Genomic DNA, 25,882 nt, shown 5'->3' on the forward strand with positions numbered 1-25,882 from the left:
CATCTAACTTTATTTTCCGTCACTTTCCAACATGCCCTGCTATGTAATAAGACCAGTTTTATCACTGTTTTCATAAGCCTTCCATATTCTTTCCTACTTGTGTAATTTGTTCATTGTGTTTCTTTCATCTGGAATACCTTTTTTCTTCATAACCTGTAAGTTTAACAAATTTAAAGTACAAGACAGGATAACTGAAAAAAACTCCATAGATTGGAGTGGAGTGGTAGAGAGAGGTGGGGTGCACCATAGAATGAAGGAAAGAACATTTGGAAGCTGGGAGGTGGGACGGTACATGTTAAACATGCAGGGACTTTGAGTCCGAGAGAAAGGAAGCTTTAAAGAAGCTCACTCACACGTCAGGTGGCCTTGCCCCTCAGTAAAACAGAAGCCAAGTTCATCTGCTCAGAGTGACGGGGGCTGGTTCTAGGGACCTGAAGAAAGTAGAAAATACCCACTTGCTGTGTGCTTTGGGAGGGGCATTAACCACAGGTGCATAAAGGATTTACTGAGGAGCACTGCGAATCCATTCGAAATGAATTAACATGGGTTTGTGGTGGACTCATCTCAGTTTTCTTGACTTGTTCAGCAGTGCTTGGCTTTAGGGATCTGGATGGGGACACCCAGAAGTGGGTGTTGGTGTCGTGGAAGTGGCTGTATCCCCTCTGCTGCCCCCTGCCCCCTTCTAGACTGGGTAAAGAGGCGAGTGGCGGCAGCGGAGGGCTGCTTAACTTAGGAGAAGGAGGTGCGACAGCCTCAGAGAGGTGTCTCGTCCTGTCATTCTCCCCCTCTGCTGTTTTCTTCTTTTTCTCAATCCGCTGACACCTCTTTCCTTGCCTCACACTTCATGGCCTTGCTCCCATTCCCTGAGAACATAGAAGAGAACAGCTTCAAGCTTCTCCTGCCAAACCCTTCCACCTGACTAGACATGTGCCCTGCACTCAGCTGCCCCTCTCCTTGCTGCTGGTGAATGTTCTCTGCTCCCATGTGAGGCACTCCTTCCCTACTGGGTACCATCCCTTCTCCCTTCTCAAGAGGATTGCTCTAGGGATTTTCAGCTTCCTTCCACCCATCAGGTTTTCCCTCTCCCGTGGAATTTAATCAGTAGAGTGGAGTGGAGTAAGATTTAATCAGCATCAAGGGTCTGCCAAGCAGGCACAAAGCAGCAATGGAGTTGAAGTGACTGACCATGAAGTAGAAGAGGGGAGAGCCATATCAAGGAACAAGGGACAGTAGAAAGGTGGTAGGATCAGTGGCATGGAGACCCCAGGAGGGGAATGGATTGTTGGGTCCAGAATTTGAAAGAAACTGAGCTAGAAATCCAGGAGGAGGTGGTCAGAGGGAAGGTTCAGGAAATTGCTATGATGGAGGCATATTCTTGGTTTGGCCAATGATCATGTGGGTGAGTGGCTGAGGAAGGTGAGAGGTTGTTGAAACAGCCACAGGAGTGAGGACAGAGTCTGATCATGTGATATTCAAAGTCAAGGGACATTAGGGAGGAGGGAGAGAGAATGGTTTGGAAACAACAGTCATGAACAGGGTAATACCTACCTCACCTCCAAGCCCAGTAGTGCAAGGGTTATGGGAAGAAAAGAACAGCACCATTTGAAAGGGCTGCAGAGGAAGCAGGTGACAGCCAGGTTCCGGCGTCTCCTCTTGCTCCACCTCTGTCTGTTTTTAACTCAGCAGCCAGGTGACCATTTCATAGTGGAAGTCGGACTTTTTCATTCCCATGTTGACCCCTCACCTCCTTCAGAATTAGGGTTATGCAGGTGTCTCCTTCTTGGGGCTTTTCTGGCCACCCTATCTGAAATGACACTCCTCTTGCCAAGCGCCACACCCCCCTTCCCTGCCTTTGTATTTCCCTCAATGGCATTTATCACTATTTGTATATATTTTGCTTGCTTACTTATTTGTATGTTCCATGAGGGCAGAGATTTCTGTCTGGGATATTACGTCTTTATTTTTTAATACTGCTTTTTCCCCTGTACCTAGAAGAGAACTTGGCAAAAGGCAGATATTTAATGAATATGAGTTGAGTGTAGAATGAACGGATGGTTGGCTGGCTGGATGAATGAAGCGAGGGAGGAATGAGGCATAAGGAGGAAGCGACGTATTCACAGGAGGTTGTTTCAGAATTCAGGTTCTAGGGTGGGTCTCGGATATGATTGTTATTGTTGGAGGCTGGAGAGAATGGGAAAGTTCCTGTTGTTGAGGAAGTTGAAGTACCGGGACACTGGATAATTAGAGGGAATTCCAACCCCTCTAGCATGATGGCAGGAGGTTACGTACAGAGAAAAACTACAAATCAGGCCCAGTCGCTGAGGAAGTTAGGAGGGTCTTGATGGTCAATAGATGACTCTAACAAAACGTGGGGGAGGAGATGGTTACAAATGTTAAAAAGCCTATTCACAAAGAACCTAAGTAACAGTTGTGAGGCATTGCCTCCCCTTACATCAGGCTTGATTTGTGCCCCGAAGTTCTCCCAAGTACATTTAGTTAAACGTGAGCTTTTTTAGTTTAGTAGGTCTCTTGAATTTTTTTAGGATAAAAAGTGTTACATAGATATAACTGAAATGTGCTCACACGAGTTTTTCAGTCTGTTACTCTGGCATGGGATAACAAGAGTCTGTCAATAAAAATAGTTGCTTTGGATGGCTAGTTCCTTCGGATCCTTGGGGTAGAGTACTAGCATTTGCTTTTCAAGCTGTCATGGGTTCAAAGTATAGAGTATGATTTATACTGATATATTTGTGGTTGGAAACTTTAATGTTGCCAAAGTCTTCTCCATTGACATCTGAATATCTCAATTATGTTTCTGGTAAATTTATTATTTTAAAATATCCTGCCAGACCATAGTGCTTTACAAAGTTGGCAGCATATTGCTGATGACCTAATTTGTTATTCAAACTCGTGTTCTCAGTGTTTCAGTATACAGCTATTCATTCTGTCCATTTGAAGTGCATTTTAGGTGTACTTTATTACATAGAAGGCTTGTTTTCCCCTAGCCCAAGTAAGAAGAAAGTAAATGCTCAAGTATTTTAAAGCCCACTTCCCACATTTGTTCTATTTTTAGGTGCAAAGTACCTTCGAGAACATCAGAAAGTGCCGCCTGATTTCCAGTAAGGTTTTGTCAGGGTAGTACCTCTTTTCCAGCTTACACTTGAGTCTGCGGGCCGCATGTTCCTGCTGCCTCTGAGCTTCACTGAGTTCTACCTCCTACCCTCAGCTTTCAGCCATTATTTTCACTCTTCTCACGTTTTCTCCAATTTTCTGGTTCTCTTTCTAGTCCCTTCAGATCAATAATTTCTAATTATCCTTTAAGTCTCAGTTTCAATATCACTTTCTCAGAGAGGTCTTTCTAGATTCTTTGCTTCCTACTACATTCGGTCCTTCTGCTGTGTGTTGTCATCGTTACGCTTCCCCATCATAACATTTTACACCGTGCTGTAATTATATGCTTCCTGTCTCTGTGCCCCTGTAAAATCCGTAACCTCTCAGGGAGCATGTCTGTCTACTGAATCCTCAGTACCTAGAATAAACAATGCCTGGCACACAGAGACCTCCTAACAGATACGTGTGAATGAAGAAGGAATGAATGAGAGTGAGTCCCAGGCCTGTCCTCCCTGCCCCTGCAGCTGTGGCCAGTGACCACTTGACGCAAGTATAGAAAGTACTTGACACCAGTACGAAAACAGCTAGGTCTTCTCTACCGAGGAAGCATCAAGTCACTGATGTCTTTGTGGCTGTGCTAACAGTGATTGGGAGGGTGACCTCAATTTTTTTTCAACTCCTAACTGGCTTTACTTGGAATTGTTATACTAGGATAAAGATTGGGTTCTTGTTATTGATGGTACTTACTCTTTGTTCTGTGTGGCGATCCCAGGAGGGAGAATTATACTTTTCCTGTAGTTCTGTCCCCAAATCCCACTACTGTGAATCTACTAGGATCACATGCCAAATTTCTGGGTTTTTAAGGCAAAGTGCCATAAAATGAATCATGTGGTATATATATATATATATATATATATATATATATATATGTGGTATCTGGAAGTTTCATACTCTTGTTAGTAAGGATAGTGACTTAGAAAAATATTCTGAACAAATAATCATTTAGTAACCCACTTTGCCCAATTCAATGTAGTTTGACAAAAGTTTACTCAGCACCTTGTATAGGTCCAGAATTTCTTATCTTAAACCCTTGGGCCCAGCTGCATTTTGGAATGCAGACCTTTTTCTGGGGCAGCACCCCATAATCAAACATTAATACTTCTACCTTGAAATATTCACATTAAATAGGGTAAATGTACTATAAATAGCCTCAAGTTAGTTCAGGTTCTAGTTTTGCTGCCATGTAATTCTGGTTAGGTTGGGCCACAGATGAGTTACAGAAAAACTTTTAGGTTTTAGAGGTTGGGGGCTTTGGTATTACTAGGCAGAGAACTGTGATAGGTACACAATCACAGCTTCCCCCAAGCATCTCTGGAATGCCTCCCCTGCACCCTCAGAACCACCATTAGGTCAAACCACAGCTCTGTCACCTGGGTCGCAGGAGCCCCCTCCTACTTAGTTCCTTAGCAATCCATTCTCCAGAGCAATTGTCCTGAAACAAGTTTTGTTCGTATCAATCTTCTGTGTAAATCCTTTCAGTGGCTTCCTATTGCACTGAAAGTCTGCATTTCTTAACTCGTCATACAGGCTCATTATGACCAGGGCCTGTTTACCTCTCCAGCATTTCAGTAGCCACTCCCTGCTTTTCCATCATACAAACATGTTTCTTTTGTTCCATAGTCCCACTTGCCTACTGGCTGTGCCTTCTGTCTGGAATAGCCCCTTTATCCTGCCTCCACCCTTTCATCCCTTTCTAAGTCATCTCTTCTTCAGGCTTTGAATTAGATGTCACTTCCAAGGACCTTTCATCCTGTTCTAGACTAGATACCTTACCTTTGTATTTGGATGACACCTTATACTCCTCTTGCATTGTGATGTAATTATGTTGCTAATTCTGTAGAGCAGTTTTCTCAACTTCAGCACTATTGACATTTATTTATATGCTTATCTGATGACCTGGTGTTTCATACTCTCCTAGGCCCCTCACACTTGACCTGCTTGGCCTTTGGCCTCTGACCTCTGACATTTACCGTGCTTTAGCGGTCAACTTCAAGACATGGTTCTAAATAACTTACACCAGATTTCTCTACCTGGGCATTATTGACATTTGGGACCCAATAATTCTTTCTTGGGGGGGCTGTCATTGTAAGCATCATTATAAGATGTTTAACAGCATCCCTAGACTCTACTCACTAGATACCATAGCACAACCCCTCCTCCCTGCTCTATTGTGACAACTAAAAATGTCTCTAGACATTGTCTGATGTCCCCTGGGGACACAGTTACCCCTAGTCGAAATCCACTGGTCTAGAAGGAAAGCTCTTTGAGGCAGAGGCTATGCTTGTGTGGATCTTTGTATCTCTAGCTTGGCACACATAGGTCCCCTTAAATGTATTGAATTAAATTGAATAGGTGGGGATGAGGGTACTGAGCAAGGAAGGAGTGGATGGATGGACAGACGGATGGACAGATGAAGAGAGTCAGGTTAGCTCTCTCATGACGTGGGGATGAGAGAATATATAGCAAGTGCTTTTTGAGGGGTTGAGCTACCACAGACACTGGGCTCAGACTCTGTTCTGCCTCTTTGAGTGACTACTCCTTTTGCCTGTCGGATCATCCCCCAAGGACTGCTTTCTTGCCTTTGAGCTACAGGCACAGAATCTCCTGATTGCTCAGAGGGTGCCTCAGAATCAGCCAGGAAGCATGTGTTACAGCACCGTGTGGGTAATGACACAGATACGAAGCAGAAGCAGTCTCTCCCCTCAAGGTGCCCTTGAGTGAGGAGGACACTGGTGAGTGTTGTCTCTGTCCAGAAGGCCTGTCCACCCTTCCCTTTCTGGCATATTCCTGTTCCTCCTGTCCAGTCTACATTGTGTTAGGCCTTTCTATTAAATGGTCCTATAGCACCTAGTCTTTTCCTTCGTAGCGTTCCTCACAATTTTATTTGTATTTTTTTAATGTTTGTTTAATGTTTCTATTCCTTGAGACTAAACTCTGTGGAAGAAGGCACAATGTAGGTTTTGTTCATTTATGTTTCTCTAACGCCTGGCTCAGTAACTGCCACAGTGTAGGCATCCAATACATAATTTATATAAAAATGAGACTGCATGTGGGAGGCCCTCCAAGAATCCATATGCCAGTGGAGCAAACAGTGCGTCCATATTCTGGTGGAACAGACAGTGTGTATTAGAATGCTGAGTTCTATACCAAAGGAGCAAGAAAGTGCAGTTTTGGGAGATGGGAGAATAAATTGGACTAGAAGTATCTGGGTTGACTTTATGAAAAAAATGAGAAAATATAAAAGTCTAGAAAGGAAAAAAGAAAAGCTATCTATAACCATAGGCTCAGTATCAGGAGACACCCATTTTGGTAAATTTCAGCCTCTATTTTTCTCTTTCTTTAAAATATGTTACTTCACTTTGAAATATTTCATGAATGCAGAAAAATGTAGAGAATAATATAACCTCTAGATAGCTTCTTAACATTTTGCTAGCTTTACTTTTAAAAGCTTAACATGATATAACATAAAACATCATACGTATAGTTGATGCTCCCTCTGTACCCATCCCAGATGCCATTTCTCCATTTTCCTTCTGCAGAAGAACCCTCATCCTGAAGCGAGCATGTGTCATTCCCATGCATGGCTTTCTACTTATCTAACATGCAGATATATTTATAAACAGTATATTTGGTTTGTGGATCTTGAACTTTGTACAGTATGGTAGCATACTATGTATATATTTCTGCAACTTGCTTTTTCATTTAACATTATGTATGAAATATGTCCATGTAGGTGTGTGTAGCAGTAATCCCTTCATTTTTGCTATATGGTATTCTAGGATTATGCTATGGTTTATTCATTCTCTGTCAATGGAAGTTTTGGTTATTTCCGTGCTTTTATCTAAACAATGTTGCTATGAACATGTGGTGCATATCTTCTTGTGCACATTTAACAGCTTCTCTAGAGTTCGTACCTAGAGGTAGAATTGCTGGTTCATAGGGTATGTGCACCCTTGACTTCACTATATGTTGCCAGATCATTCTCCAGAGTAGTTGTACAAATTTCAGCCCCTAACAGCACTGTCTGAGAGGTCCTATTGCTCCATATCCTTGCTAAGCCTTGGTATTGCCAGACTTTTGAATTTTTGCTAATTTGAAAGAGTGCATTATTTCTAGTGTGTTTGAGCATCATTTCTTATGTTTATCTGGCTATTTCAGTTTCCTCTTTTGTGAGTCATGTTTTTCTCTTTTGTATGTTTTCTATTGGATTCCTTTTTTTCCCTTATAAATCTTTAGTTCTTTATGTATTCTGGCTATTTATCTTTTGTTGATATTTTGCATTTTAAATATGTTCTCCCAGTGGCTTATCTTTCCACTTTGTGTATGGTATGCTTTGTTGTGTACAAGTTTTACGTTTTAATCAAGTCATATTTATTAGTCTGTTCATTTATGGTTGCTGCTTTTTGCATCATGTTTAATAAATCCCTCTGTACTTTGAGTACTTTGTGGTCATAAAGAGATCCTACCATATTTTCTTCTAAAAGTTTGTTCTCCTCGGCGTAAGTCTAATCCACATGGAATTTATTTGTGTATGTGGGTTTGAGATAGGGAATAATTTTCCATGTGAATAAACTAGTTGCATGAGCCAGTGTCTCTGATTGCATAGCCCCTTGTCCCCTCACTGATTTGTAATGCTACTTTGTCTTGCATTCAGATTGCCCGATATGCACAGGTTCTGCTCTGTTGGTCTTTAATATATTCTTGTGTCACTTCTACACAGTCTTCATTACTGTGGCTTTATGTGTTTATATATTATACAAGGTCCTCTGGTAAGAACCTTGAACAGGTGGTTGATTGGAACTTAGAGTCTAGCCATAGAATAGCGGGTGGTTGCATTAGGGAAGTAGGTAGACACGATATTTTGGAGAGTTTTAAGGAGAACTTTAAGGGCACAGCTTAGATCTGCCTGTGGAACCCAGTGGGTCACTGGGTGCTTGTGGGGCTAGCAGTCGAGACTGGGGCTGTGATCTTTCAGCAGCAAAGGGAACCAAGGATCCAAAACATCATTACTCATCTATTCCCCACAAAGTTGTATATGTGCCTTATGTTTTTTCTGGAGACTTTTCTATTAACTTTTCTTTAAAATGTTACCTTCTTAAAACCTAAACAGATGCTTCAAACTTCTGTTACACGAGAAAGGCTTTAGCGGCTGGTTATTTTGAATGTTCATTTCTTTGGTATTATAGCCTTCATTTGAGAACTGGTTCTTAGCATTGCCATTTTCTTCAGGTAATGTGGTGCCCTTTTTTTTTTTTTAGCTTTAGGCTTCCTTTTTTTCTTCTCTACTTTGTACTGAATTGACTCTGAAAAAAAATGCTATTTTTAAATGCTATTATTCACTTGAAGAAAAGCTTCAATTTAAAATGTTTGTCTAAACTGCAAGGGGTTTCTATCAACTGTACTTGCTTCTACTAAGAATGAGTAACATGACCTTTTTTAGCTTTGAGAGAACAAGAGTGATGTCACGATGCTGCAAATGTATGTCATCGTCTTCCTTATTTTTGGTGGCATTTGAACTCTTGTTAAGTAGAACTGAGTTAGTAAGAATCAAATAACTTAGAGAAAATTGGCAATATACAAGTCATTAAGCCCGTATAAAACCTCTGATGCCTCTGTGATGTTTGAAAAAGAACTATTAAAAGAGATGCAGAATGGAGGGAAAAAAAATCCCAAGAGTCTATTGTCAAATTGGAAATGTCTTTATTCTCTTTGCAGACTATAAAATACCACATGCTCATTATAGAAAGTTTATACAATATTGGAGAGTATAGAACAGCACTGCCCGAGAGGACTTAACTGTGGACGGAATGTTGCAAATGTTCTATTGTGTGCTGCCAAAGCACTTGAAATGGGACTTGTGCAATTGTGGGACTGATTTTTTAATGTTATTTAATTGTAATTAAATTTAAACAGACACATGTGGCTGGTGGCTGCTGTGTGGGACGCTCAGAACCATAGCCAGTTTGGAATGTACACTTCATGTCTGTCCCTGTGTGTCTGTTGGTCTCTCTCTATTTGCCTCTTGCCCATTTCTTTTCTTTCTTTGTCTCCTGTGCTCTCTCTTTTCCTCTCACTTTCTCTCTGTTTCTTTGGCATTCAGTCAGCCTACCTGCCCCATTCTTTCTTTTCTCATCCTCCTTGCCTTTTTCTCCTCCGACACTAGGGTACTTTGCTCTCTCTATGTATGTTATATATACACACATAACCCATTCTGTTTAGTAGCTGCTTTTCTACCTAATTATATATCATGGACATTTTCCCTTTACAATACTTATAGATCTATCCTGGTTTTTTTTTTTTTTTCAATTAAAGCATATTTTCAGTGAAATGAATGTACCAATATTTATTTAACCTACTGATGGGCAATAGGTTGTTTCCAGTTTTCTCTGTACATCTTTTTTTTCACTATTGCACTTTTTCCTTTTATTTTTTTTCCTGTGTGTTCTTTGAGTACTTTGCTGTCATGCATGAGATTGGGTTGTTCAAATTGTGAAATCTTGGGACCAGCCCTGTGGTGTAGTGGCTAAGTTCAGTGCACTCCACTTCAGTGGCCTGGGTTCAGGGATTCGGATCCTGGGCATGAACCTATACCACTCTTCTGTGGCAGCAACCCACATACAAAACAGAGGAAGATTGGCACAGATGTTAGCTCAGGGACAATCTTCCTCAGCAAAAACAAAATAAAACAAAACTGAAATCTGCCTTTTGTTTTATACTTTGGTATCTATTGGAATTGCCTTGGCACTTCAAATAAAGACCCTTCTAGAATCACTTGCCTGCAGCCTCAAGGACCAGATTAAGGTTAACAGTCTTTAATAGGGCAATGTGGTAAGGAGAAAGATACTGGAATGTTATATTGAGTGGAGTGTTATATTCCATGAGTGTCTGCCCACTGTGGTCTATCTCAGATAGGTCAGCCAGGTGCAACTGCCTCTACCTTTCTCCAGGCCATCTTGGTGAGGGTATTTATAATGGCAGCTCCAGGCACACCCTCTGCTCAGCCCCTCCAGAAAGGTGGTCTTTGCTTCATGGTCAGAATTCCATTGAGGATAAATACTAGGGGCTCCACGTCTCTCTTGGATTCAAAAGGAAATCTTAATTCCCACCCAAGGTTTAATGGAATCGTGGTCTGGCAAAGAGAATGGTCATGTCAGCCAAAGTGGGCAGCTTGGAGGGGAAATTCAGAGGAGCTGAGGGTAGCAGTGGGCATGGGTGAGGGGGAGCAAAATCCCTGTCTGGGCAACACCTCAGTTCTGTCCAGTTGGCAATTTTTTACTGTATCTCCCAGAATTTTCAAAAAACATTCTGTTGCCACTTATCTGATTAAAACTCCTAAGTCTTTCTCTTTTTAAAATAACTTGTTTAATGAAATTCCATGTAGTAGTTCTTTTCTTATTTGACAAATGGGTTTTCATGCGCTAAATCTGTTTTAGAAGGTTTATAATATGCTGAGGTCATTTCCAAGTGATGATTAAAGATTTTTAATCTTTATCTGAAAAATATTTTTCTTAAGGACAATGATGTATTTATAGGAAATAATTAAAATAATGCTGCTTGGAAAACAAAGGGCTTGCGGAACACCGAAATCTAAGCTGCCTTCCCCTTTGTAAGTTTAGTCATTTCCAGTACAGAAATTTTAGCCCTAAATAATTACTTTCAAGGACTAAATTCAAAATCCTGAGTGTCTTTGGCTACTTTAAGAAAAAGCTAAAGAGATAACAATGTTATAAGGAATAGAAAGTACATGGAGAGCTTTTATTTTGCTGGTATACTTTGAAAAAACAACTTGGGGAAATGCTTGTAATCCACCGAGATTAGTTTGGGTACCTAGTTTTAAGAAGTGACTCTAGGAACAATGCCCTTACTTTAAAAATCAGAAGTTTTTTTTTTCTTTCAGAGAACTTTAGTTTATACATATACCCATGTTATATTGCCGAATATCTAAAATCCAAAGCCCATTAAATCCCAAATGTTGGAGAAAACAATGCAAAATATAGATATTGATTTCAATCTCTGTTTGTTTATTTGTTTGTTTGTTTGTTTTTCTGCTTTATCTCCCCAAATTCCCCCTGTACATAGTTGTATATCTTAGTTGCAGGTCCTTTTAGTTGTGGCATCAACCTTGTTGCTTTTAGAGCTGGCCTGTATTATGCCTGTGTTAGGGAAATTTTAAAACCCTATTATCAATTATTCATCAGGATATTTGTATATGTGTCAAAACAGTTGGTAGGAATAAACTTCTGTTGTTTGAAAATTTGAAGTATAATTAGAAGGTTAAGACAAGCTAGAAATGAGGTTTAGCATGAGGTTTTTACAAAATTTAGATAATTGCAATACTTTTTATGTTGTTTCACATAATGGGGAATCAGGAATGTGGTAGACAAAATAATAACGCTAATTGCTAACATTTATCAGCTACTTACTATGTGCTCAAAGCTGTGCTGTGCACCTCAAATCTATTATCTTTTCAATTCTCCTTTTAATCCTGTGAAGTAAGTACCATTGTCATCCCCATTTTTAACTAAAGATCCTGTGGTTTTGAAAGTTTAAGTGGCTTGCCCACCAGCTAGAAAATTTCAGAGCTGGAATTTGAACCCAAGCAGCCCAGCAGAGAAGAAAGCTCTCACCACCACAGGTCTTAGGTGACGAGGTCTCACAAAGTATGGGCTGAGTGCTATGACAGTTAGGTGAATACATCAGCCAGGAAAAACCATAACTAAAAATGAAGCCAGTGAGCAATTTTCGAATGCCTTTGCGGTGCCAAGCATGATTCCAAGCACTTGATATATATTGTCTCTTTTAATTTGTACTCTGCAAGGGAGATATTATTTACATCCATTTTACAAAGAGACTTAGGGAGGTTCAGCAACTTGCCCGTAGTCATGTTTCTTGTAATTTGTGAAACTGGGATAGTGTAGAGTAATGGATTAACATCCGTTTAAGAAAGATTTTTATTAGTTTATTGCGAGGATTTCCCTAGTTCTGTTCAGTTCAATATTTTAATCATTGACTAAGATGAATATACAGAAGGCAAACAAATTTCAGATGACACAAAGCTGAGAGACAGGATATATGTCGGAGGATGGAACGATATTCCAAAAGATCTTTTTGTTTTGATTTGTTTCCTTTTTAAACATAAGTAGTACTTTCACATGTTCAAAGATAATAATAAAACAATACTACAGTGCACTGTCTCCTCCGCCAGCAACTGCTCCATTGCAGCCCCCCGCAGTTGGGAACTGCTCTATTGCTTTCTTGTGTCTTCATCCAGTTTCATTTAGCAAAGATGAATATATTTTTATTCTTATTTTTCTAACTCACTGTTTCACTTAGCAATAAATCAGATATCTTTCCATATCAGTGTTACCTGGAGAGCTTCCTCATTCTTTCTTTTAACTGCACAGTATTACATTGTATGGGCGTACAAAAATTTATTCCCTTTCCTATTGATCACGACTGGAATTGTTTCTAGTTGTTTGCTATTAAAAATCACACGGCAATGAATAATCTTGTACAATGTCATTGTTTTAAATTTATTTTTAATATACATGTGGTAATAGTCACTGTTTTTGTCATTGTTCTGATTTTTGACAAATATATAGAGGCGTTTAAGCACAGCCACAATCAAGACAAGATACAGACATTTCCATCACCCCCAGCGTCCCTTGGCTTCTCCTTTGTTATCAGCCCCTCTCCTGGCAGCCCCTGGTCCGTATCTATAGCTTTCGCTTTCCTGCGGTGCCCAGGTGGGGAAGCCCTGTGAGGATGGCTTCTTTCACTTAGCATAATGCATTTGAGATTCAGCTCTACTGTTGCAGGTATCAGTAGCTCATCTCTTGTATTGCTCTGTGGTATTCTATTCTATGAACGCACCACAGTTTTTTATTCCATTCGAACTGAAGGACATTTGGGTTGTTTGCAGTTTTCGGCAGTTTTGAATAAACGTGCTATAAACATTCACACATAGATTACATTATTTTTTAAAAAGCAGCTTTATTGAGGTATCATTTACGTGCCGTAAGATTCACTCTTCTAAGTGTGAAATGCAATGATTTTTAGTAAATTTACAGAGTTAGGCAACCATCACTACAATCTAATTTTAGAACATTTTCATCATGTCAAAAAGAAACTTTGTGCCTATTTACAGTTAATCCCTGTTCCCACCCCCAACCCCAGAAAACATCTAATCTAATTTCTGCCTCGGTAGATTTGCTTTTTCTGGAAATTTCATATAAATGGAATCATACATGTGATCTTTGGCATCTGGCTTCTTTCACTTAGCATAAAGTTGTTAGTTTCATCCACGTCGTATGATTACTTCTTTCCTTTTTGTTGCTGAATAATATTCCATTGGGATACCCCACATTTTGTTAATCCATTCCCCTGTTGATGAGCTTTTGAACTGTTTTCAGTTTGGGGTTATCACGAGTAATGCTGCTGTGAACGTTTGCTTGCAAGTCTTTCTGTGGACGTACGTTTGCACTTCTCTTGCATGGATACCTAGGAGTGAAATTGTAGGATCATATGGCAAAATTATGTTTAACACTTTAAGAAAATACTCAACTGTTTTTCAAAATAGCCGTATCATTTTACATTCTCACCAGCACTGTGTGAGGGTCCCTGTTTCTCCACATCCTTGCCAATACCTTTTTATTGTCTGTCTTTTTTATTATAGCCATTCTAGTGAGTGCAAAGTGGTGTCTCATTGTGTTTTTAGTTGCATTTCCCTAGTAACTGATGAAATTGAGCATCTTTTCATGTATTTATTAGGCATTTATTTATCTTCTTTAGTGAAAGGCCTATTCGAATCTTTTGCCCATTTTGAAGTTGGAGTTTTTGTCTTGTATTGTTGAATTGTAAGAGCCCTTTATATTCTAAATGCAAGAACTCAGATATATGATAATCTCATATCTGATACATGATTTGCAAAATGCCACAAAATCCTCCTTACCCCCTTTTTAAGCAAGGTTCAGTAGTTTTTTTATTGAATGATTACTTCTCCATTTGTTATATGCCTTTGGTCTGTTTCTAGAGTTCTGAGATCATTATTTTTGACAGTTTTTTCCTGTTTTGTTATGCCTTTGGGGAGAGGATTTGCTGACCTCTTTTCTCTGCCATTCTAGAAGTCCCACCCACATTTTCATTTTGAACATGTAAATTCCCGGAAGACAAATTGCTAGGTCAAAGAGTTAGTGCATTTGTCATTTTAATACATATTAACAAATTTTTATCCATAAAGGTTTTACCACTTTATACACCTTTAAATTGTGAGATAAGGCCAAGGCTTACCAATCTGTGTTATTAACCTTTCAGAATTTTGCCAATCTAAGTGAAAATGATGTCTCGTGGTGGTTTAATATTTCTGTCTTCATGAAGAGGGTTGGGCATCTTGTCATATTTTAAAAGAATGTTCCTTTTCTGTGAGCTTTGTTCATATCCTTTGATGATTTAAAAATTTTGATTATCCGTCTTTTCCTTATGTGTTTATAGGAGTTTATTCCTTTGTATTATAAGTTGCAAATATAAACTTCCTAGTGTGTCACTTTTGATCTTGTTTATGGTTTTCTTGGCATGCAGAAGTTTATGTAAATACACATTTAAATACATATGTATATATAATTATATAATTTATCTATATTTTTTTTATGGCTTGAGGAGTTGGAGTGATAGAGAGGTTTTCCCCCCACTACAAAGCTATGGAGGACTTCTCATATTTTCTTCTGTAACCTTTATGGTCTCGTATTTTAACCTTTAAATCTCTGATTTATGAGGGATTTATCCTGATGAAACTATGCTAGGTTTGGTTTTAACTTTCCCCCCCACCAAATGGCTACTCAGTTGTCCCATTACCTTTCTTTGAAAAGTCCATCTTTTCAGCTCTAATTTGCAATACCAACTTTATCATGTACTAAATTTACATGCATATATGTATCTATTTTAGACATTCTCTTTTGTATCATTTGTCTGTCTCTCACTTCATGTACTAATAGCTTACTGTCTTGATTATTGAGGCTCCGTAATACATTTTAATATATGCTAGGGCTAGTAGCACTCTCTCTTCTTTCTTTTTCACTGCTTTTCTAGACTACTTTTGCTTGTTTTGTTTGTTTGTTGGTTTGTTTTTGCCATATAGGCTTTAGAATCAGCTTGTCCCAGTTCCCACCCCACTTCCAAAGGAAAAAAACATCCTTTTTGTATTTTTATTTCGATCATTTTAATTTTATGAGTTGGACTAGGCGGAATTGACGTCTTTATGACGTTGAGTCTTCCTATCCCAGAATATAATATCCTCTGGTTCTTCAAGTCTTCGTTGGAGCTCTTCAGTAATGTTTTAACATTTTCTTTTTAGAGATTTTATACATTTCCAGTTACATTAATTTCTAGATATTTTATCTTTTTGTTGCTATTGTTAATGGGGTTTTTTCTTCCACTGCATTTTTATTAATGATTGTTTGTTAAAAAGATCATAGGTGACTAGAGCAATGGGCCGTACATAACAAGATCTACTTTAATAGAGATAAATGTGAGGCCTTAACCTGGGATCAAAACAAACACAAAATCAATTCAATTGGAAGAGAATGAGGAACATTTTGATTGGAGAAACCATTATAATAGTGGCTACTTGTATGCTTACTGCGACCCCAGTTTGTAAATGAGGAATTAAGCTTTATCAAGGTTACATGCTTTGCTTAAGGTCGTGTAGCTTCTCAGTGATAGTACAAGGTCTTGTCTCTCCATCTCCCTGACTCCAGACCTGAGCTCTGAACTGATATCCTGTACTGTACGTTCCCTTATGGAAAAGGGTTTTATTCAAAATTCATATGGTATAAACTCAAACCAAATTAATAAAAGCCTCACCAGTGAGTGAGGCAGTCTTCCTGCGTTTCTCAACAGTTCATATATATCCTCGTTGGAGGACTGGATTTAGTCCTGAGTCTTATAATTAAGAAAATGAAGATAAACTATTTTTTAACAATTCAAGGTAGCATGACCAGAATTGTAAAAAGTGAAACCATGTTTTTAAAATAAGAAAATTTCAAATGAATTGGTAATAAACTCACAGAAGATTGAGAATCAACTATGTATTTTTTAGTATTCCCAGTATTAGACAATTAATTGGACTTGTTCTTCCTGATCCCAAGCATAGACCCTGGAATTAAGGAGTACATGTTGCTTAGAGTAAATATTCCAGTTCCTGTTGTTATGTAACACATCACTCCGAACGAAACTTAGTGGCTGAAACCCACAACAATTATTTATTATCTTCTATGATTTCTGCGGGTCAGGGACTTGGGGACAGTTTGACTGGGCAGTTCTGGCTTGATCTCTGGTTTGGTTGCAGTCAGGCAGTGACTGGAACTGCAACAGCAAGGGGAGGTGGCTGAAGTAGCTGGGGTCTGGGCGTCCTTCTGTGTCTCTTCATGTCATCTTATAGTGTCTCCATGTGTTTTCCATGGACTAGTTTTGGCTTCCTCACAGTGTAGCAGCCTCAGTGCAGTCAGACGGTTTACGTGGCATCTCAGCAGCTCCAAAGATGAATATCCTGGGGGAACCAGGCAGACCTATTATGACCTAGCCTTAAAAGTCATGTAACATCCCTTACCCCATAGCACACACCAGCCCAGATTCAAGCAGAGGAAGCTAACACCCCATCTTTTGATGGGAGGAGTGTCGAAGTCTTCTTCTTTGTAAGAAAAGTATGTGGAATTGGAGATAGTGTCATGTTCTTCCTTGGAAAATATAACCTGCCAAAGTGGTGACTCCTTTTAGTGCAGGGAAGGGCCTTCTGGTAGAATTCTCTGACATGAAAAGGGCAGCCTCTGGAGGAATGAGAAGTTTTCATCTTTGGGTATGTTCAGAAAAAGGCTAAGTGTCTCCGGGGTAGGATGGTTCTGATATCTGAAGTGGTTTTGGTCCTCTTATACTTCAGTGTTGGAGAAATGATTCTGGGAATGTTTAAGTTTAACTAGTTTGAACATAATAATATGTGTTTTTTAAATTTGTGAATATCACATATCATAAGAAATAACGTGGATACACATTGAAATGTGTATTCTGTTACTTTGTGAAAAGTTTAGAACTTTAAGACTATCTTAACCAAAAGATCTTAATAACATAACCTTCCACCTTAATAAACTAAGAAAAGAAGAGCAAACTAAACCTAAGGCAAGCAGAAGGAAGGAAATAATAAAGGTTAGAGCAGAAATAAACAACGTAAAAAATAGAAAAACAATAGAGAAAATCAGTGAAACCAAAAGTTGATTCTTTGACTAGATCAACAAAATGGACAAACCTATAGTTAGAAAATTGAGAGTCCACAAATGAACCCATACATCTGTGGTAAAATGATTTGTGACAGGAGTACCAAGATAATTCAAAGAGGGAAAAGTAGCCTTTTCAAGAGATGGTGCTGGGACAACTGGATGTCCACATGCAGAAGAATGAAGTTGGACTCCTGCCTCACACCGTATACAAAAATTAACTCAAAATGGATCAAAGACCTGAATGTAAAAACTAAAACTGTAAAACTCTTTTTTTTTTTTAAAGATTTTATTTTTTCCTTTTTCTCCCCAAAGCCCCCCAGTACATAGTTGTATATTCTTCGTTGTGGGTCCTTCTAGTTGTGGCATGCGGGATGCCGCCTCAGCGTGGTTTGATGAGCAGTGCCATGTCCGTGCCCAGGATTCGAACCAACGAAACACTGGGCCGCCTGCAGTGGAGCACGCGAACTTAACCACTCAGCCACGGGGCCAGCCCCGTAAAACTCTTAGAAGAAAACATAGGTGTAAATCTTCATGAACTTGGATTTGGCAATGGTTTCCTAAATATGATATCAAAAGCACAAGCAATCAAAAGAAAAAATAAATTGGACATCATCAAAATTAAAAACTTTTATATGTCAAGGCACTTTATCAAGAAAGTGGAAAGACAGCCCACAGGATGAGAGAAAATATTTGCAAATCTGATAAAGAGCTAATATCCATAATATATGTATCATAGGTAACATTTATATATGTATCCTTATATGTAAATATGTTTGTATATTTATGTATATATATGTGTGTGTGTATATATACACAGAAAGAACTGTTCCAACTCAACAATAAAAAGACATGAATCCATTTTTAAATAAGTACTTCTCCAAAGAAGATATATAAATGACCAATAAGCACATGCAAAGATGCTCAGCATCATTAGTCATTAGGGAAATGCAAATCAAAACCACAATGAGATACCACTTCATATCCACTAGGTTAGCTGTGATTAAAAGGATTTGGAGAAACTGGAACCCTTATATTTTGCTGGTGGGAATGTAAAATGATGCAGCCACTGTGGACAAGAGTTGGGTAGTTCCTCAAGCAGTTAAGCATAAAGTTACTATATGACCCAGTAATTTCACTCCTATGTGTATACCTAAGAGAACTGAAAACGTATGTTTGTACAAAGACTTGTACATGAATGTTCATAGCAGCGTTATTTATAATAGCCAAAACGTGGAAACCATCCAGAGTCCAACAACCGATGAATGGATAAACAAAATGTCGTAAAGCCATACAATGGAATGTTACTCGGCCATAAAAAGGAATAGAGTACTGATACCTGGTGCAACGTAGATGAATCTTGAAAACATTATGTTAAGTAAGGGGAGTTATACACAAAAGGCCACATATTGTATGATTCTATTTATATGAAATGTCTAGAATAGGCGAATCCATGGAGACAGAAAGTAAATTAGTGGTTGCCAGAGGATAAGGGGAAAGGAGAATAGGAAATAACTACTAGTAGGTACGGAATTTCTTTTAGATGTGATGAAAATGTTCTGGAATTAGATATTGATAGTTGAACACCTTATGAATATACTAAAAATCACTGAATTGTACACTTTAAAATGGTGAAGTTTATGACATGTGAATTATATCTCAATTAACAAAAAAGGCCTTATCCACAACTCTTGTGACACTAATAAAATTTTCACAGTTGATTGGAATTGCTGTTTTATGATATATGCCGAAGTGTGTTTAATGCAGAGAAGAATTCATATGCATTTTGAAGGACTATGATACCATGAGAATAGATTATTTCATATTTAACTAATGGCATTAGAAGCTTAATTATAGTTGCGCTGGCTGCCAGAGTGCTGTTACAAAAATTTGAATGTGAACTTTTATTTGGTGTGTATCCTGAACTGTTGTCTCAGAGTACAATATTAACACATTTTGCCTAAAGTTAGACAGTAATGAAGTAATATCTAAGTAGTAACTCATATTGACAGACTCCGGAAAAATTAAAAAGACTCCAGTTTCTAATTTGAGATGCCCTTGGCATCAACATAAATCTTTAAAATGCTTTGTGGTGGAACCTCTCTTATCCTTCATCCACTTGTCCAGTTTGCTGGATTACCACCATCTCCAATCCCTTCGTCCCAGGACATACTGAATGGTCGTGGCCAGGAGGTGACGCTAAAGTCTGGTGATGCATTTTTGTTCTCACTAATTAAGTTGTATGCTAACCAAAGGTCAGCTGTGTTTATTCCTAAATCTGTTTATGCCAATAGCAGTAATAATTGTAATTATGTAGTTTAATTGAATATTATATAAACTGATGAAATATGAGTGCAAAAAAGGTTAACTGTTTGGAAACACAAAGGCATGTTACTTAATACTATTGAATTGGGTGTGGGCGAAAAACTAAAAGAATTGGGTTAAAAGTTGTAAAAATGTAGATGCATTCTGTGCTCAAAATCCTTTAAATTTTTGTTCCACTTTAAAGAAATGGAAACTGGAAATCACAGACAGTGGTGGTTTATGCCAGAGAGCTGACACGTCTTCAGAGAGAAGGCCTTGACCCTATATCGGAAGACTGGCAAACGAATGTACAGCTGTGCGCTCCAATTGAAAAGAAAATGTTTAAGATTTATATATCATTTTTAATGACTCCTCTTGTAACTGAGTTTTTTCACTTTACCAACTAGCTACCTGGCATGGTTGCCTCAGACAAGAGAGTTTCTCCTCTGGTTAAGTACCAAAGAACTGGATTATATGTTAGGGAACTCATGGTTCCAGCTCTACTACTTAACTAGTCATGATATCTTGGACAAGTAGATTAAACTTCGGGATTTTTTCATGTATTTTGTAATACTTTTGAATTTAGTAAAATATCTTTGAGTTTAAATTCTACTGATTCCTAATATCAAGAAAAGTAAAGAGCTAGAAAACAAAGAGACTTCCCTCTTTTTAGTGTCCCTTTCTCTTCCCCTTTCTTTCTCTTTCTCTTCTTTCTTTTCCCTTCCTCCTTCCCTCTGTGTCTTAGAGAACTTGGAAATAGGAGTACAGTATATTTTTACGTGTTAAGTAAAACATTTGTTTAATCTGTTTACAAATATTTACTTCTTAGCATTTAAGTCAAATTCTAATTTATGGTTCAACAAAATTAGAGTTTGTTTTTAACCCAGTATTTGCTAAATATGGAAATGATCTCAGCTTAAAATTAATCTTCTAATCAATTCTTATTCTCTGAGAATCATTCATCTTGAATAAACTTGGAAAATACAATTGTTCAAGCTAAAAAGACTTGCGTTTTGGCCGTTTTACTTGGAGAACAAAATTTTGTAATTCTTTATGTCTTTTTATGTAGTAGTTTAAAAGGCACATATGTTTTAAACTCTTGCTAATTCAAGTTTTTATTTATAGATGGATCACAATGAATATTTCAGAAGCATTGTTTACTTAAGTATTAGTTACAGTGCTCAAGAATGCATCATTTTGGAGGGTGTTAAGTATGCAATTTGCTCCGTGTTATGTTCATTTGAAACAAATCTACAGTAAACAAGTTAAAAAATAAATCATCACATTGGCGTTTTTAGAACTATAACAGCCAGTTAAGCGTAGAAGAACAGTTATGTAACTTTCTATACTGTGTATTCTCAGTATTTGGTATGTTTATAATACATTTTTGCTGTGTATTTAATGGCTATGCCTAAGAATCCAACTGCTACAAGTGAAAACCCTGCTTAGAAGTTGCTTATTTGAAAGGCTTAGAACCTGCTGTCAAGAACATGCTCTGCTTATATGTAGCACATCTGCGACTGTGGATTGCTTTCTCTTCCAGTCTAGATTTTAATTCCAGTTACATTCTCAAGGTTTGCTAAAATGGGACAATAAGAGGAGAGTGTCCCTCATCTGCCACGAAGCAGGCCTGTTCTACTAGCTCCTATTAAGCAATAATGTTGTGTTGTAATTGCCTGATTGACGAGGTCTTTACTCCAGGAGAAACAGAGTTATGAGCGAATTGTCTTTAGAACCTCAGGACCCAGCACAGTTCCTAAGGCTCTGGGCCTTCAATATATGTATGTTAAAGAATTGTACAAGTGGATCTTTTCACAGCTTCATCTCCCTCTTCCTCACCACTCCTCTTCCCCCAACAATATCTGTCTCTCTCAGATTATTATTTACTCCAACTTATTTGCGTTTGGGCACATAAGTGTCCTATTAATGTGGAAGGAATATGGGCTCTGATGTTGGAATCCTGGCTTTGAGGCTAGTCTCTCAAATTTGTTTAATCTCTCCAAGCTTTGGTTTTTTCATCTGTAAAATGAGAACAATACCTACCCACAGAGAGGTCATTAGGGTGAAATTAAGGAAAGCAGAGAATAGTCTTAGTGCCAGACTGAGTAGAAATGTAGTAAATATTCTTCCCTTTTCTTTTTTTCGTTTCTCATTCCCCTTTTCTAAATTCACAAGCTGGATCCTGCGAGGTTAAGTGATTTGCCTACAATGACACAGCTATATCTCTCGCCATACCCTTTTTCAGAGCTCCCCACTGCTGGACATCCCCGCCTTGTGAATGATGCCACCAGCTTCTCCGACTGCCCAACCCTGGAAAGCTCAGCCACCCTCAGTTCTTTATCCGCCTTTACCTTTCAAATGAGCCAGTCATCCCACGCCTTGAAATTTTGCCTCTTAAATATTATTTGAATGTATGCCCTTTTCTGCATTTCCACTATCTTAACTTAGTCCCTCAGCATCTCGGCATGAGATTTTGCTAGTAACCTGTCTCTGCCAGAAGTATCTTTCTGAGATACAAATCTGATCGTATCACTGTGTTTCAGAGTCCGCATGCCTTCACAACTGTGCTCTACGTACACCCCCAGCCTTGTCTTCTGCCACTCCAGGTCGTGCCCTTTCTGTGCTAGCTCCATCGAACTTTTTTGCTGTCAGGTGATAATTGTTCATGCTGCTATACGTTTACTGATGAGGAAAACTCCTGTGCCTGCAAACTCCTGTTCATCCTTGAAAACTCTCCTAGCTTACCCAAATACAGTGAGACATTGAATTCTTTAGGTTCCCACAGCACTTTGTACCTGTGTATAATCTGTTATTTTTCCCACATGCTGTAATAATTTGCTTCTGACCTCTCCTCCCCACTCATTGGGCAAATGATTTATCCTCTCTGTAAAATAAGAGGGTTCCACTAGATCAGAGACTCTCCACACTGACTGCATGTTGGAATCACTCTATCCAAGACCGATTGTATTCAGATCTCTGGAGATCCTCCCCCTCTACTCGCACCCATCAGAAGTTTCTCTTTTGTTAAGTTCCTCAAATGATTATCATATTGTGGGGAGGGTTGAAACACACTTATACTAGACACTGGTTCTAGGATAACTTTCAGCGGAAATATTGTTATTCTATGAATTTATACAGCCTTTTTAAATATAAGAGCATTCAAGTGATCAAACCAGGAGTTAAATTAGGAAAAAACAGAAACAAGAACACTTTTCATGAGAAGAGTTAAAGTAGTATGTAGTGAAATAATATTTGTGTAGAAACATGTAATGTTAGAACTCTGATTTTCTGGTTCCATCCTAATTGTTACGATTGAATAGGGACAGATTGGATAAAGTGTTCCTTTCTGCAATTCTTTTTTTCCCCAATTATAAAACTGGAAGGTGAATGTTATTTATATAAAAATGTAAACAGAATTGATCCCGAATTCTTGATACCCTTAAGAAATTTCATTTAGAAGATAATTAATACAGAAATAGCAATATATTATTAAGGAAATATTTTCATATATACAGTTGACAAGATTTTGTTCTTATATTAGTAAATAAATTTTGAACTTTAATATGAGATATTTAGCAAATTGCCACCGGGAGCTTTGGAGGAAGAAGAGATGACATAAAATAACCCAGGTTTGACATCACTAATTTACCCAATCCAGTGACACAAAATTCTGTTTCTCAAGAGTGCATTTGATATGAAATTTTCAACTTGTTTGATCGTAGGACTTAATAGTAAACTTTTTTTACTGATATGTCATGTGTGTTAGTCGTCACAAGCAGTAAGGTGCAGTGGGAAGATTTGACTTTGGACTTGACTCGGTTCAGAACAAATGTTAGCACTGATTTAGGAACTACCTTGGCCTAATAGCCCCAGCATCTTTTTAAATATAAGGTCATTATTGGTGGTATCTTGACTTCATTCAGAAAAAAGACGTGAGTGCATCAGTAGATGAACAAATGAAAGTGTGGTGCCTGTTGTTTTTTTCCTGTATTATTTTTTCCGTCTCTGGTGTGGTATCTGACAATGAAGTGGTTTGTTTGAAAGCAGAAGCCACATACCAGGTTGCTCTTACTGGTGTTACGCTGTGCTTTGACCTTGTGCTGGATAAATATTGGATTAGTTTCATTTCGGAATGAAGTTATATTATTGGGGAATATAAGATATTAACTCCATATTCATTTATTCTGTCAGTTCTAGACAAAATAATGTTTTATCATAGTTTGTCTAAAGCTAAATGATTGCTTTACTTTCATAACTAAATATGATTCAACGAAAGAATCTGTTCTAATGCCATTCCTTTAACATCCCAATTGGAGACCACTGGACAGAGAGTGTTTCTTTACGTTTGATGTTGAATTTCAATTGCAAAAGAAAATTATCAAGCGGTTAAGTAGATGTTAGGTGACAGGTTACAAATTTAGTAGTAGAATTTAAGAACAGATATAGTCCATACTGCATCAAAAATGTTCATGAATATTAAGGTAAATTTTTTTGAACACTTATTCTTTTCTTTTTGCTAAATTTTGTAAAGATTTTCTTAGCTTATAATTTTCTTAATTTAGAGGGATGTGTGGGAGTTTAAGGTGAGCATAATGTCAATGAATAATAGGTTGAAAAAATTCTTCAATATGAAGAATAGATAATATTGCATGAAAATATTTTAAAATCTTATGCCTAAAGGATCTCCCAAATCATTAACACTAATGTTCAGAGTTTGTACCTCTTACCATTATAAGAGCATTATGGTACTTGTATCTGAGAATTAATTTGCTCTGAACAGATTTTATTTTATGAATAAATTATTTGAAATGAAAATTCTTAGCTTTGAGAAAGACTTCAGAGTTGTATTTTAATATTCCATAGTGAAATAAATCATTTTACGTGCAAATTCACTTACCTAACACATCTTTTTGAGGGCTACTTTATTTGATGTTAGTGTAGTCATTCCAGTATTCCTGGGCTTCTTGTTAGCATGACTTGTCTTTTTCTATCCATTTACTGCCATCTTGTTTATATCTTTAGATTTAAAGTATGTCACTTATAGACATACATTTTTAGTCTTTTTAAAATCCTTTCTGTCAATGCCTGTCTTTTAATCATAGTGTTTAGTCCATTTACATTTATTATAATTGTCAAAACGTTGGATCTGAGTCAACTATTTTACTGTTTATTTTTTGTTTGTCCCATCTCTTTTTTTGTTTCTCTATTCCTTCTTTTTAGGTTGAATATTTAGGTCGAGTATAATTCGTTTTTAATTTCCCTATTGGCTTTTTAGCTAAAACTATTTGTATTTTTTTTACCGGTTGCTCTAGGAATTATAATATGCAACCTTAACTTCTCACTCTACTTCAAGTTAAAATTGTATGACTTCCTTATAATGTATAGAAATGTAAGAATGTTGTGATATGGTTACCCCTCCCCCAAGCTTTATGCTATAATTGTCATGTATTTTGTATCTACATACATTATAAACCCCGTAACACAGTGTTGTAATTTTTACTTTGAATGGTAATATTAAAGAAATCAAAAGGAAAAACTAGTCTTTGGTATTTATCTACATGCTTTACCATTTCTAATGCTTTTCATTCCTAAGATCCAAGTTTCTATCAGGTATCACTTCCCTTCAGCCTGAAGAAATTCTTTTAGCATTTCTTGTAGTGTGTGTCTGCTGGTCAGTTTTGCCTTCATTGGTAAAGGGTACTTTTGTCGGATATGGAATTCTTGATGGACAGTTATAGAGACTCTGGATCTATTAGGTTCCCTCTAAAGAATATTATTTTAGCAGGCAGGTAACTTTGCTGAACTCACTTTTGCACACTATGTCTTTCCTATGGTGAGTAGCAGCTGAAATCTCAGTTCTCTTCTTGTTGCCTTAGCTGGGCTTTTGGGAGTCTACTCTGAATGTGCATAATTTGGGGCTCAGCCAGAGACTTGGGCAGAGTTTATACACCAAATTTAGGGGCTCCTCTTTTGTGGCTCTCTCCTCTCTGGGAACTAAATATAGAGTCAAGAAATAGATCCACATATACATGGTCAGTTGGCTTGCAATGAAGGTGCAAAGGGATTTTATTGGAGATAAGATAACCTTTTCAACAAATGGTGCTGGAACAATGAGATCCTTATGCCCAAAACAAAAATCTTTGATT

The 25,882-nt window shown here is 37.9% G+C and overlaps 1 protein-coding gene across 4 annotated transcripts in view; it reads left to right on the forward strand.

The window, feature by feature from the left end:
- Positions 1-25,882, forward strand: part of MRTFB (myocardin related transcription factor B) — a 175,871-nt gene that overhangs the window by 32,124 nt on the left and 117,865 nt on the right. Inside the window, exon 1 of one of the 4 annotated variants that reach the window (XM_046668661.1) lies at positions 3,074-3,119. The exons of the other annotated variants lie outside the window; for them this stretch is intronic. The gene's annotated coding sequence lies outside the window, so the exon portion shown is untranslated. Of the gene's footprint in view, positions 1-3,073; positions 3,120-25,882 lie in introns of those variants that run through there. 4 annotated transcript variants of the gene reach the window in all.

Source organism: Equus quagga, chromosome 7 (assembly GCF_021613505.1).
Source record: "Equus quagga isolate Etosha38 chromosome 7, UCLA_HA_Equagga_1.0, whole genome shotgun sequence".
In the NCBI taxonomy this organism is placed as follows: Eukaryota; Metazoa; Chordata; class Mammalia; order Perissodactyla; family Equidae; genus Equus; species Equus quagga.